Raw genomic sequence first — 14,976 nt, 5'->3', positions numbered from 1 at the left:
TGCACTTGGCCAATGAAACTGAATGATGTCTCCATGTGATGGAGTCAGTCTCACATCCTTCGTTCATTTGGGTCCAGTTCTCCGCATCAAACGGTTGGGGCACATTCCTCATCAACAGCCACGGCTCAGGGTTTGTTATTTCACTCACAGGCACCAGATGTCCGGAGGGGCCCCTCTCGGCTCGTAATAGTATTAAACTGCGTGTTGACCAGCAGTATGCAAACCCAATGATATCTCTGGGCGATGCAGCCAATCTCACATCCTTTGTCCATTTCAGGGTAGTTTAAAAGTGTGAGAGGTGATATCGAAAAGGGGGAGAGAGAAAGGCAGGGAAATGGGATAAAAAAACTGCCAGATGAGCAGACTCTGGGATCTGAATGGTCTCCTCCTGTAACTGCAGTACAGAATTCTGATGCCCTTAAATCCAGGTTCAATTTTGTAAACATGGGTTAATTTTTACAAACTGTGAGAGAACCATCTCGCAGGCTGTCACCGGGTGGAATTTCACACCAGTGGGCAACAGCTCATTAACTTGTTGAGATTAATGCTACCCCACTCCTCATAACTATGGTATCTTGATCAATAACTTGTTCCCTTCAGAATATTCTGCAGAGCATCACTGCTGTGCACAAATGCAGTGAGTGACACTGTAAAAGCTGTGTTGTTAGTGGTTAGATAGGGTCACAGCTCACTCCACAGATTTAATTGCCTGCTTTTTTATTCAAGTCTCTTTCACTGCTGGTATCCACTTGGCTCAGTCGCTTGCATTCTGGGTGATGGATTTGTGACGGTGGTGTGACGGGATCTGTGATGGGGTGTGTGATGGAGTGTGTCATGTCTGTGGTGGGAGGTATGATGGGGTGTGTGATAGAGTCTGTGATGCGGTGTACGATATGGAGTCTTTGATGGGGTCTGTGATGGGGTGTGTGATGGAGTGTGTGATGTCTGTGGTGGGAGGTATGATGGGGTGTGTGATAGAGTCTGTGATGCGGTGTACAATATGGAGTCTTTGATGGGATCTGTGATGGGGTGTGTGATGAGCTGTGTAATGTGGGATGTGATGGCTTGTGGGATAGGGTCTGTGATGTGGTCTGTGATGTGGTCTATGATGGGGAGTGTGATGGGTCTGCGATGGGGTGTGTAATGGGGCATGTATGATGGAGAATGTGTGATGGGGTGCGTGATGGGATCTATGATGCTACGTGCGATGGGGTCTGTGATGGGCATTCTGATGGGCATTCTGATGGGGTGTGATGGGGTTGTGATGGGGTGTGTAATGGAGTCTGTGATGGGTTGGTGATGGGGCATGTGTGATGGGGTGTGTGATGGGATCTGAGTTGGGGTGTGATGGGTTGTGTGATGGGGTGTATGATGGGATGTGTAATGGGGTGTGTGGTGTGGCTATGATTGGTTCTGTGATGGGGGTTTTGATGGTTCTATGATGGGATGCGATGGGGTCTGCTGTAGGGTGTGATGGAGTCTATAATGGGATGTATGATGTGGTCTGTGATGGGTCTGTGAAGAGCTGGGTGATGGGGTGTGATAGTATGCGTGTTGGGGTCTATGATGGGGTGTGTGATGGGGTCTGTGATTTGGGGTGTGAGGGTATCTGGGATGGGGTCTGTGATGGTGTGTGTGATGGGTTGTGTGATGGGGGTGTGTGATGGTGTCTGTAATGGGTTGTGTGATGGGTGTTGTGATGTGGTCTGTTATGGTGGTGTGATGGGGCCTGTGATGGGATGTGTGATGGACTGTGTGATATGATCTGTGATGGGAGGTGTGATGGGGTGCATGATAGAGTCTGTGATGTGGTGTATGATATGGAATCTTTGATGGGGTCGGTGATGGGTTGTGTGACAGGTTGTGTCATGTGGAATTTGATGAGGTCTGCGAGGGGGTCTGTGATGGGTTGTGCGATGGAGTCTATGATGTGGTGTGTGATAGAGTCTGTGATGCAATGTGTGATGGAGAATGATGGGGTTTGTGATGGATTTTGTGATGGGGTGTGTGATGGGTTTTGTAATGGGGTGTGTGATGGGGTCTGTGATGTGTTAAATGATGGGATGTATGATGGGGTCTGTGATGGGTTATATGATGGGATGTATGATGGGGTCTGTGATGGGTTATATGATGAGATGTATGATGCGGTCTGTGATGGGATGTGTGATGGGGTCTGTGATTGTGTGTGCATGATGGTTTGCATGATGGGGTGTGTGATGGCATCTGTGATGGTGTGTATGATGGGGTCTGTGATGGGGTCTGTGATGGGTTGTGTGATGGGGTCAGTGATGGGATCTGTGAAGAGGTCTGTGATGTGGTCTGTGATGGTGTGTGTGATGGTACGTGTGATGGGTGGTGTGATGGGTTTGTGATGGGCTCTGTGATGTGGTGTGTGTGATGTGGTCTGTGATGGGGTGTGTGATGGGCTCTGTGATGGGGTCTGTGATGGATTGTGTGATGGGTGGTGTGATGAGGTCTGTGATGGTGGTGTGATGGGGCCTGTGATGGTGTGTGAGCTGGAGTTTGTGATGTGGTGTGTGATAGGCTCTGTGATGGGGTCTGTGATCGGGTCTGTGATGTCGTCTGTGATGGATGATGTGATGGTTCTATGATGGAGAGTGTGCTGTGGTATGTAATGGGGATTGATGGGATCTTTGATGCCTTGTGTGATGGGGTGTGTGATGGAATCTGTGATGGTGTGTGCTGGAGTTTGTGATGTGGTCTGTGATTGGGTCTGTGGTGGGTTGTGTGATGGGGTGTACGATGGGGTGTGTGATGGGGTCTGTGATGGTGGTTTGATGGGGTGTGTGATAGAGTCTGTGATGGGGTGTATGATATGGAGTCTTTGATGGGGTCGGTGATGGGTTGTGTGATGTAGGATTTGATGGAGTCTGCAAGGATGTCTGTGATGGGTTGTGTGATAGGGTCTGTGATGCAATGTGTAATGTAGGATGATGGTCTGTGATGGGGGATGTGATGGGGGTGTGATGGTTCTATGGTGGAGATTGTGATGCGGTGTGTGATGGGGTATGTGATGGGATCTTTGTTGAGGTGTGTGATTTGATCTGTGATGGGTTGTGCGATGGGGTTTGAGGCGATCCTTAATGCCCTGTGTGATGGGGAATGATGGTCTGTGACGGGGTCTGTGACAGGGTGTGTGACGGGGTCTGTGATGGGGTCTGTGATGGGTGTATGATAGGATGTGCGATGAGGTCTGTGATGGTGGTGTGATGGGTTGTGTTATGGGGGGTGTGATGGGCTCTGTGATGGGGTGTGTGATGGGATCTATAATGGGTTGTGTGATGGGTGGTGTGATGAAGTCTGTGAGGGTGGTGTGATGGGGTGTATGATGGGGTGTGTGATGGAGTCTGTGATGGGGTTTGTGATGGGTCTGTGATGGGGGCTGTGAATGGTTCTGTGATGGGGAGTGTGATGTGGTCTGTGGTGAGAGGTGTGATAGGAGGTGTGATAGAGTCTGTGATGTGGTGTATGATATGGATTATTTGCTGGGGCTGTTGATGGGATGGGTGATGGGGCATGTATGATGGCGTGTGTGATGTCATCTGTGATGGTGTGTGTGATGGGATCTGTGTTGGGATCTGTGATGGGTTGTGTAATAGGGTGAGTGATTTGGGATGTCAGGGTATCTGGGATGGGGTCTGTGATGAGGGGTGTGATGGGTTGTGTGATGGCGTGTGTGATGTGGTTTGTGATGGGTCTGTAATGTGATGTATGATGGCTTGTGTGATAGGGTGTGTGACGGGGTGTGTGACGGGGTCTGTGATGGGTGGTGTGATGGAGAATGTGATGGGGTGTGTGATGGGGGTCTGTCGTGGGGTGTGTGATGGGGTCTGTGATGGGATCTGTGATGGGATCTGTGATGGGATCTGTGATAGGTTGTGTGATAGGTTTTGTGATGGGGTGTGTAATGACATGTGTGATATAGTGTGTGACGTTGTGTGTGATGGGGTCTGTGATGGGATCTGTAATGGGCTCTGTGATGGGGGCTTGTGTGATGGGGTCTGCGATAGCGTCTGTGATGGGGTCTGTGATGGGGTGCATGAGGGCTTGTGTGATAGGGTGTGTAATCAGGTCTGTAATGGGGTGTATGATGGCTTGTGTGACGGGGTGTGTGACGGGGTGTGTGATGAGGGTGTGATGGGTCTGTGATGCGGTGTGTGATGGGGGCTGATGGTCTGTGATGGAGTCTGTGTTGGGATCTGTGATGGGATCTGTGATGGGCTGGCTGATGGGCTCTGTGATGAGGTTTTGTGATGGCTTGCGTGATGGGTTCTGTGATGGGGACTGTGATGGGATGTGTTATGGAGTCTGTGATAGGGTCTGTGACGGGGTCTGTGATGGTGGGTGTGATGGTTCTGTGATGGTATATGATGGAATGTGTGATGGGATCTGTGATGCGTTGTATGATGCAGAGTGATGGTCTGTGATAGGGTGTGTAATGTCGTCTGTGATGTGGTGTGTGACGGGGTCTGTGGTGGGCTCTGTGATGGGGTGTGTGATGTGGTGTATGATGTGTTCTGTGATGGGGTGTATGATATTGGGTCTGTGATGGGGTGTGGGATGGAGTGTGTGATGTGGTCTGTGATGGGAGGTGTGACGAGGTGTGTGATAGAGTCTGTGATGTGGTGTGTGATATGAAGTCTTCGATTGGGTCTGTGATGGGGTGTGTGATGGCGTCTATGATGGGGTCTGTGATGAGGTCTGTGATGTGGTCTGTGATGGGAGGTGTGACGGGGTGTGTGATAGAGTCTGTGATGCGGTGTGTGACATGAAGTCTTTGATGGGGTCTGTGATGGGGTGTGTGATTGTGTGTGTGTTGGTGTCTATGATGGGGTGTGTGATTTGGGGTGTGATTTTTGCTCACACATACAGTCCATACAGTCAATTCACTTTACAGTCTATTTTGTGAAGCGCTTTGAGACGTCTGGAAGATGTGAAAAGCTCTATATCAAATGCCAGGATTATTATTATTATTATGGTATCTTTGATGGGGTCGTGATGGGGTGTGTGATGGCATCTGTGATGGTGTGTGTGACGGGGTGTGTGATGGGGACTGTGCTGGGGTGTGTGAATGGGTCTGTGGTGGGTCATGTGATGGGGTGTATGATATGGGGCCTGTTATAGCATGTGTGATAGGGTCTATGATGCAGTGTGTGATGGGTGTTGATGGTCTGTGATGCGGTCCGTGATGAGGGATGTGATGGGGGTGTGATGTGGTGTGTGATGGGATGTGAGATGGGGTATGTGATGAGGACTGTGATCGGGTTTGTGAGATGGTCTGTGATGGGGGGTGTGATGGTTCTGTGAAGGAGAATGTGATGAGGGGTGTGATGGTTCTGTGAAGGAGAATGTGATGGGGGTTGTGATGTGATCTTTGATAGGGCAGAGTGATTATAACATGATAGAATTTAGTATTAAGTTAGAGTGCGATATAATCAAATCCGAAGCAAGGGTCTTAAATTTAAATAAAGTTAACTTTGCAGGTATGAGGGAAGAATTAGCTAAATAGACTGGGGAATTAGATTAATGGAAATGACAATAGACCAACAATGGCAAACGTTTAAAAGATGTAGTGCATAATTCTCAGCGGTCACATATTCCCTTGAGGAATAAGAGTAGCACAGGGAAAGCAGTTCATCCGTGGCTAACTAGAGCAGTTAGAGAAAGTATACAATTAAAAGAAAAGGCCTATAAAACTGCCAAAAAGAGTAGCAAACCTGAGGACTGGGAGTGTTTTAGGGACCAACAAAGAAAAACCAAAAAGCTCATTAAGAGTGAGAAAATGGATTATGAGGGGAGCTAGGAACATTAAGACAGATTGTAAGAGTTTTTATGAATACATTAAGTGGAATAGGCTAGCAAAAGTAAATGTGGGTCCATTACAGGCAGAGACAGGAGGAATTATAATGGGGGATAAGGATACGGCAGAGTCCCCAAATAAATACTTTGCTTCTGTCTTCACGTCAGAAGACACAAGAAGTTTACCAGAAATAGAGATGAACCAAGGGGCTAATGATAGGGAGCAACTTAGGGAAATTTACATTAGCAAAGAATTGGTGCTAGGGAAATTGTTGGCATTAAAAAGTGACAAGTCCCCTGGATCTGATGGTTTGCATCCTAGAGTTTTAAAAGAGGTAGCTCATGAGATAGTGGAGGCCTTGTATCTGATCTTCCAAAATTCTTTGGATTCTGGAACAGTTCCCATTGATTGGAAGATCGCAAACGTCACACCACTATTTAAGAAGGGTGGGATAGAAAAGATGGGAAACTATAGACCAGTTAGTCTGACATCGGTGGTAGGGAAAATTCTAGAATCGTTAATTAAGGATGTCGTAGTGGGATACTTAGCGGATCACAATATGAGTAGATAGAGTCGACATGGCTTTACAAAAGGGAAGTCATGCTTAACAAATCTTTTAGATTTTTTTGAGCACATATCATGTAGATTAGATAGGGGGGAATCAGTGGATGTAGTGTATTTAGATTTCCATAAGGCATTTGATAAGGTGCCGCATAAAAGGTTGATCCACAAGATTAGGGCCCATGGAATTAAGGGGAATATATTAGCATGGATTGAAGAATGGCTAATGGGAAGAAAACAAAGAGTAGGGATAAACAGGTCCTTCTCAGATTGGCGGGATGTGACTAGTGGAGTGCCACAAGGATCAGTGCTTGGGCCTCAACTATTTACAATCTACATCAACGATCTCGATGAGGACATCGAACTTAATCTATCCAAATTCAAGGATGACACTAAACTAGGAGAGAGAGTAAACACCGAGGATGCCATTAAAAAAATGCAACGAGATATAGATAGGCTCAGTGAGTGGGCAAATATGTGGCAGATGAAATATAGTGTAGGGAAGTGTGAAGTCATCCACCTCGGTGGCAAAAACAGTAGAGCAGATTATTGTTTAGAAGGGGAGAGACTAGATAATGTTAGCGTTCAGAGGGACTCGGGTGTCCTTGTACACCAGTCACAAAAAGTTAGTTTGCAGGTACAGCAAGCAATTAGGAAGGCTAACGGTATGTTGGCACTTGTTACAAAAGGGTTAGAATATAAGAGTAGGGAAGTCTTGCTGAAACTGTATAGGGCCCTGGTGAGACCGCACCTGGAGTATTGTATGCAGTTTTGGTCTCCTTATTTAAGAAAGGATGTAATCGCCTTGGAGGGGGTACAATGTAGATTCACTAGGTTGGTACCTGGGATGAAGGGGATGAGTTATGAAGATAGGTTGAGCAATTTAGGTCTATATTCTCTAGAATATAGAAGAATGAGAGGTGATCTTATAGAGACCTATAAGATTATAAAGGGGCACGACAGAATAGATAGTGGGAGCCTTTTTCTCCAGGTTGGAGAAACTATAACCAGGGGTCAATCTTAAAATTAGGGGAAAGCCCTTTCGCACTGAGTTCAGGAAAAACTTCTTCACTCAGAGGGTAGCGAATTTATGGAATTCTCTTCCCCAAAGGGCTGTAGATGCTCAGTCCTTGAACATATTCAAGACTGAGATTGATAGATTTCTTGTGGATAAAGGGATTAAGGGATATGGGGATAAGGCGGGTAGAAGGAGTTAGAATAGATCAGCCATGATCTTATTGAATGGCGGGGCAGGCTCGAGGGGCCGAATGGCTTAGTCCTGTTCCTAATTCTTATGTTCTTACGTTCTTATCTGTGATGGTGGTTTTGATGAGTCTGTGATTGGGTGTGTGATGGGGAGGTGTGATGTGGTGTGTGACACAATCTGTGATGGGGTCTGTGATGGTGTGTTTGATGGTGGGTGTGATGGTTCAGTGATTGGGAGTGTGATGGTGTCTGCAATGGGGTGTATGATGGGGTGTGTGATGCGATCTGTGATGCGGTGTGTGATGGGGAGTGATGGTCTGTGATGGGGTGTGTGATGGAGTCTGTGATGGAGTGTATGATGGGGTGTGTGATGGGGAGTGGTGGTCTGTGATGGGGTTGCGATGGGATGTGTGATGGGATATGTGATGCGTTGTGTGATGGGGAGTGATGGTCCGTGATGGGGTGTATAATGTCGTCTGTGATGTGGTGTGTGACGGGGTGTGTGATGGGCTCTGTGATGGGGTGTGTGATGGAGTCTGTGATGGGGTGCGTGATGGGGTCTGTCTTGGGGTGTGTGATTGGGTCTATAAAGGGATGTGTTATGTGGTCTGTGATGGGGTCTCTGATGAGGCAGGTGATAGTGTGTGATGGGTTGTGTAATGGCGTGTGTGATGGGGTCTGTCATGAGGTGTGTGTTGGGGTTTGTGATGGGGTGTATGATATAGAGTCGGTGATGGGATCTGTGATGGGGGATATGATGGAGGTGTGATGGGGTCTGTGAAGGAGTCTGTTATCGGGTCTGTGATCAGGTCTGTGAAGTGATCTGTGATGGGTGTGGGATGGTTCTGTGATGGAGAGTGTGATGGGGTGTGTGATGGGGTATGTGATAGATTCTGTGATGTGGTGTATGATTTGGAGTCTTTGATGGGGTCTGTGATGCGGTGTGTGATGTGGGATTTGATGGGGTCTGAAGGGGGTCTGTGATGGAGTGTGTGATGGGATCTGTGATGTGTTGCGTGATGGGGAGTCATGGTCTGTAAGTGGGTATGTGATGGGGTTTGTGATGGGGTGTGTGATGGTGTCTGTGATGGGGTGTGTGATGAGTTATATGATCGTTTGTATAATGGGGTCTGTGATGGAATCTGTGATGCAGTGTGTAATGGGAGTTGATGTTCTGTGACGGGGTCTGTGATGGGGGATGTGATGGAGGTGTGATGGGGTCTGTGATGGGGTGTGTGATGTGATCTGTGATGTGATTAATGATATGGAGTCTGTGATGTGATCTGCTACGGGGTTCGTGATGGGCTCTGTGATGGGGTCTGTGAATGGGTCTGTGGTGGGTGTATGATATGGGGTCTGTGATGGGGTCAATCATGTGGTGTGTCATGTGGTCTGTGATGGGTGTATAATGGGTTTTTGATGGTGGTGTCATGGGGTCTATGATGGGGTTTATGATGGAGTGTGTGATATGGTCTGTGATGCAGTCTGTGATGGGGTCTGTGATGGGGTATATGATGGGGTATATGATGGTGGCTGTGATGGGGTCTGTGGTGAGATGGGGTGTGATTGGGTGTGTGATGGCATCTGTGATGGGGTACGTGATGAGGTCTGTGATGGTGTTTATGATATAGAGTCTGATGGGGTGTGTGATAGGGTCTGTGATGGGGTCTGTGATGGGGTCTGTGGTGGGATGTGTGATGGGGTGTGTGATGGGGTGTGTGATGGAGTCTGTGATAGGGTACGTGATGAGGTGTGTGATGAGGTCTGTGATGGGGTCTGTGGTTGGATGTGTGATGGAGTGTATGATGGGTTCTGTGGTGGGTTGTGTTATGGGGTCTATAATGGGGTGTGTGATGTTGTTTGTGGTGGGGTGTGTGATGAGTGGTTGTGATGTGTGGTGTGATGGGGTGTGTGATAGAGTCTGTGATGCAGTGTGTGATGGGGGGTGATGATCTGTGATGGGGGATGTGATGGAGTCTGCGAGGGGGTCTGTGATGGGTTGTGTGATGGATTCTGTGAGGGGGTGTGTGATGGGATGTGTGCTGGGATCTGTGAGGGGGTATGTGATGGATGGTGTGATGGGCTGTGTGATGGGATCTTTGATGGGCTCTGTGATAATAATAATAATAATAATAATCCTTGCATTTGATATAGCGCTTTTCACGTCGGGAGGACGTCCCAAAGCGCTTCACAGAACACACTGTAAAGTGAATTGACTGTATATTTGTGGGCGAACGCGGCAGCCAATTGCGCACAGCAATGTCCCACAAACAGTCGTAGATTGAAAATGACCAATTTATTATTGTTTTTGGTTTTGGAGGGATTATTATTAGGCTCTGTGTGGAGTAAGGAAACTTGCCCAAGGTTTCGCCCTCTGCCTGGAATTGAACTCAGGTCTCTCGCTTGCAAAGCGAGTGCTCTAACCACTGAGCTACAGGACTCCACATGGGTGATGGGGGATGTGATGGGGTCTGCGAGGGGAGCTGTGATGGGTTGTGCAACGGATTCTGTGATAGGATCTGTGATGGGGTCTATGATGAGACTGTGATGGGCCTGTGATTGGGAGTGTGATGGGGTCTGTGAAGTGGGGTGTGTTGGGGTCTGTGATGGGGTGTGTGATTGGATCTGTGACGGGTTGTGTGATGGGGTGTGTGATATGGACTTGATGTTGTCTGTGATGAAGTATGTGATGGGTTGTGCTGTGCGATGTGATGGGTTCTGCGAGTGGGTCTGTGATGGGTTGTGTGATGGAATCCGTGATGTGGTGTGTGATAGGTTCTGTGATGCAGTGTGTGATAGGGGGGTGATCTCTGATTTCTGAGATGAGCATCCACCTGAACAGAACTGTTAAGGTGAAACTGATCCAGCACTCCACATCGGTTCATTATCTAATGACATGAGCTTGAATCGGACAAGTGTTTCGGATTGATCAGTTCTTTATTCCAGGCTTATATTTCTCTATTTAAAGTGTGTCGAATCTCTGCTTCGGAACTTGAAAAGTATTTAAGCTAATTAAATTTAATACATATTCAAGCTACAATAATATTGTTCTTTCACCAGACAGACAACCAACTGAAATGTGGTAGTCTTTGATATGCCAGTGGATCTGATTGATATCCTTAAGATGTGACAATGATTTTTATTATTAACTTTGTTGTTCAGGCTCTTCGTCATTTAATGTGTCTTGCCTATATTAAAGAAAACAACTGTTTTGGTTAAGATTATGCTCTAATGGAATGTTTAAATAGTGCTGATTTTCTAGTATTTTAGGATGTCAGTGTGGCTCAGTTGGAATTGCTCCTCCCTCACTTCTGGGTTAGAAGGTTGTGAGCTCACAGCCCAATATTGGGTCTTGAGATTAACAGTCTAGACTGTTAAATGTCCAGTGAAATGTCTTAGTGAGTGCTGAATTATCAGAGGTGTGTCCCATCGACTTTTGGGATGGAGAAAAGATCTCTTTTGTGTGCCTATTTTAGAATTCCTTAGAATATTTGTGGAGTCTTGTAGTTCAGTGGTTAGAGAACTCGCCTCTCAAGCGAGAGACCTGGGTTTGATTCCCAGCGGGGTGAAACCTTGGGCAAATTTCCTTATGCCACACGCCTAATAATAATCCCTCAAGAAAAAAATAATAAATTGATCACTTCTATCCACGACTGTTTGTGGGACACTGCTGTGTGCAATTGCCTGCCACGTTTCACCCACAAATATACAGTCAATTCACTTTACAGTATATTCTGTGACGCGCTTTGAGACATCTAGAAGATGTGAAAATGCTATATCAAATGCAAGGACTATTATTATTATCGTCTGTGATTGGGATCTGTGATGGGATCTGTGATGGGGTGTATGATATGGAGTCTGTGATTTCGGGTGGGTTTCAGTTTGTGTGTTGGGGTCAATGATGGCGTGTGTGATGGGGTCTGTGATTTGGGATGTGATATTATCTGTGATGGGAGGTGTTATTGGTCTTTGATGGGGATGTATTAGGGTCTGTGATGGGGTGTGTCATGGGGTATGATGGGATGTGTGATGGCGGCGGGGGGTGATGGGCTCTGTGATGTGATGTGTATGATATGGGGGTGATGATGGGTATGATATGGGGGTGATGCGGTGCATGATATGGGGGATGATGCGGTGCATGATATGGGGGATGATGCGGTGTATGATATGGGGGTGATGAAGTGTATGATATGGGGGTTGATGGGCGTGTATGATATGGGGGTGATGGAGTGTATGTGGGGGTGATGGGGTGTCTGATATGGGGGTTCAGGTGTATGATATGGGGGTGATGAGATGTATGATATGGGGGTTGATGTGGTGTATATGGGGTGTGAGGTGTATGATATGGGGGTTGATGAGGTGTATTATATGGGGCATGATGTGGTATATATGGGGGGTGATGGTGTATATATGGGGGGTGATGTGGTATATATGGGGGGTGATGAGATGTATGATATGAGGGGTGATGAGATGAATGATATGGGAGGTGATGTGGTGTATATGGGGGGTGATTGGGTGTGTATGGGGGTGATTGGTGTATATGGGGGGTGATGGGGTGCATAATATGATGCGTGTTGGGGTGTATGATATGGTGGTGATGGGGTGTATATGGGGGTGATGGGGTGTATATGGGGGTGATAGGGTGTTTATGGGGTGTGATGGGGTGTGTATATGGGGGTGATGGGGTGTATGGTGGTGATGGGGTGTGTATTGGATGTATGGGGTGTGTGGGGGGTGATGGGGTGTATGGGGGCTGTATGGAGTTGTGTGGGGGTGATGGGGGGGTGTGGGGGTGTATGTGTGGGTGATGGGGGTGTATGGGGTTGTGTGGGGGTGATGGGGTGTGTGTGGGGGTGTGTGTGGGTGATGGGGGGTGTGTGGGGTTGATGGGGGGTGTATGGGGGTGATGGGGTGTGTATGGGGGTGTATGGGGGTCGTATCGGGGTGATGGGGTGTGTATGGGGGTGATGGGGTGTGTATGGGGTGATGGGGTGTGTATATGGGATGTGTATGGGGGTGATGGGTTGTGTATATGGGGTGTGTATGGTGGTGATGGGGTGTGTATGGGGTGATGGGGTGTGTATATGGGATGTGTACGGGGGTGATGGGGTGTGTATGGGGTATATGGGGTGTGTGTGGGGGTGATGGGGGGTGTATAGGCGTAATGGGGGTGATGGGGTGTGTGTGTGGGTGATGGGGGGTGTATGGGGTGATGGGGGTGATGGGGTGTATGGGGGTGATGGGGTGTGTATGGGATGTATGGGGTGTGTGTGGTGGTGATGGGGGGTGAATGGGGGTGATGGGGTGTTTATGGAGGTGATGGGGTGTGTATGGGGGTGATGGGGTGTGTATGGGGGTGATGGGGTGTGTATATGGGATGTGTATGGGGGTGATGGGGTGTGTATATGAGATGTGTATGGGGGTGATGGTGTGTGTATATGGGGTGTGTATGGGTGTGATGGGGTGTGTATGGGGGTGATGTGGGGTGATGGGCTGTATGGTGGTGATGGGGTGTGTATTGGATGTATGGGGTGTGTGGGGGGGTGATGGGGGGTGATGGGGCGTGTATGGGTGTAATGGGGGGGTGTGGGGTGATGGGGTGTGTGTGGGGGTGATGGGGGCTGTATGGAGTTGTGTGGGGTTGATGGGGGGTGTATATGTGGGTGATGGGGGGTATGTGTGGGTGATAGGAGGTGTGTGGGGGTGATGGGGGGGTGTGGGCGTGATGGGGGTGTATAGGGTGTGTATGGGGTGTATATGGGGTGTATAGGGGGTGATGGGGTGTGTATGGGGTGTATAGGGGGTGATGGGGTGTGTATGGGGTGATAGGGTGTGTATATGGGATGTGTATGGGGGTGATGGGGTGTGTATATGGGATGTGTATGGGGGTGATGGGGTGTGTATGGGTGTATAGGGTGTGATGGGGTGTATGGTGGTGATAGGGTGTGTATGGGATGTATGGGGTGTGTGTGGGGGTGATGGGGGGTGTTTGGGGGTGATGGAGTGTGTATGGAGGTGATGGGGTGTGTATGGGGGTGATGGGGTGTGTATATGGGATGTGTATGGGGGTGATGGGGTGTGTATATGAGATGTGTATGGGGGTGATGGGGTGTGTATATGGGGTGTGTATGGGAGTGATGTGGGCTGATGGGGTGTATGGTGGTGATGGGGTGTGTATTGGATGTATGGGGTGTGTGGGGGGTGATGGGGTTGTATGGGGGGTGTATGTGTGGGTGATGGGGGTGTATGGGGTTGTGTGGGGGTGATGGGGTGTGTGTGGGGGTGATGTGGGCTGATGGGGTGTATGGTGGTGATGGGGTGTGTATTGGATGTAAGGGGTGTGTGGGGGGTGATGGGGTGTTTGGGGGGTGATGGGGGCTGTATGGAGTTGTGTGGGGGTGGTGGGGTTGTGTGGGGGGGGCCTATGTGTGGGTGATGGGGGTGTATTGGGTTGTGTGGGGGTGATGGGGTGTGTGTGGGGCGTCTGTGGGGTGATGGGGTGTGTATGGGGTGTTTATGGGGTGATGGGGTGTATATGGGGTGTATGGGGTCGTATCGGGGTGATGGGGTGTGTATGGGGGTGATGGGGTGTGTATGAGGTAATGGGGTGTGTATATGGGATGTGTATGGGGTTGATGGGGTGTGAATATGGGATGTGTATGGGGGTGATGGGGTGTGTATATGAGATGTGTATGGGGGTGATGCGGTGTGTATATGGGGTGTGTATGGGTGTGATGGGGTGTGTATATGGGGTGTGTATGGGTGTGATGGGGTGTGATGGGGTGTATGGTGGTGATGGGGTGTGTATGGGATGTATGGGGTGTGTGTGGGGGTGATGGGGGGTGTGTGGGGGTGATGGGGGTGTATGGGGGTGATGGGGTGTGTATGGAGGTGATGGGGTGTGTATGGGGGTGATGGGGTGTGTATGGGGGATGATGCGGTGCATGATATGGGGGATGATGCGGTGCATGATATGGGGGATGATGCGGTGTATGATATGGGGGTGATGAGATGTATGATATGGGGTGATGTGGTGTATATGGGGTGTGAGGTGTATGATATGGGGGTTGATGAGGTGTATTATATGGGGCATGATGTGGTATATATGGGGGGTGATGGTGTATATATGGGGGATGATGGTGTATATATGGGGGTGATGTGGTATATATGGGGGGTGATGAGATGTATGATATGAGGGGTGATGAGGTGAATGATATGGGAGGTGATGTGGTGTATGATATGGGGGGTGATGGGGTGTATGATATGGGGGGTGATGGGGTGTATGATATGTGGGTGATGGGGTGTGATTGGGTGTATGGGTGTTTAGGAAACGACAGCTGCATATCCTTGTCTGAGTCTGATGAAGGCTTACGCCTGCATGCAGGAGT

At 48.7% G+C, this 14,976-nt stretch overlaps 1 protein-coding gene across 1 annotated transcript in view; it reads left to right on the top strand.

The window, feature by feature from the left end:
• Window positions 1-57: 57 nt before the first annotated feature.
• LOC103185808 (zinc finger protein 664-like) overlaps window positions 58-14,976 on the top strand; it is a 27,239-nt gene continuing 12,320 nt past the window's right edge. Inside the window, 1 exon segment of the mRNA XM_042333492.1 lies at window positions 58-130. The gene's annotated coding sequence lies outside the window, so the exon portion shown is untranslated.

Source organism: Callorhinchus milii, unplaced genomic scaffold (assembly GCF_018977255.1).
Source record: "Callorhinchus milii isolate IMCB2004 unplaced genomic scaffold, IMCB_Cmil_1.0 Scaffold3, whole genome shotgun sequence".
NCBI classification, from domain to species: domain Eukaryota; kingdom Metazoa; phylum Chordata; class Chondrichthyes; order Chimaeriformes; family Callorhinchidae; genus Callorhinchus; species Callorhinchus milii.
Note: the sequence above shows the minus strand (reverse complement) of the source record. Positions and strands in the feature narration are given on the sequence as shown.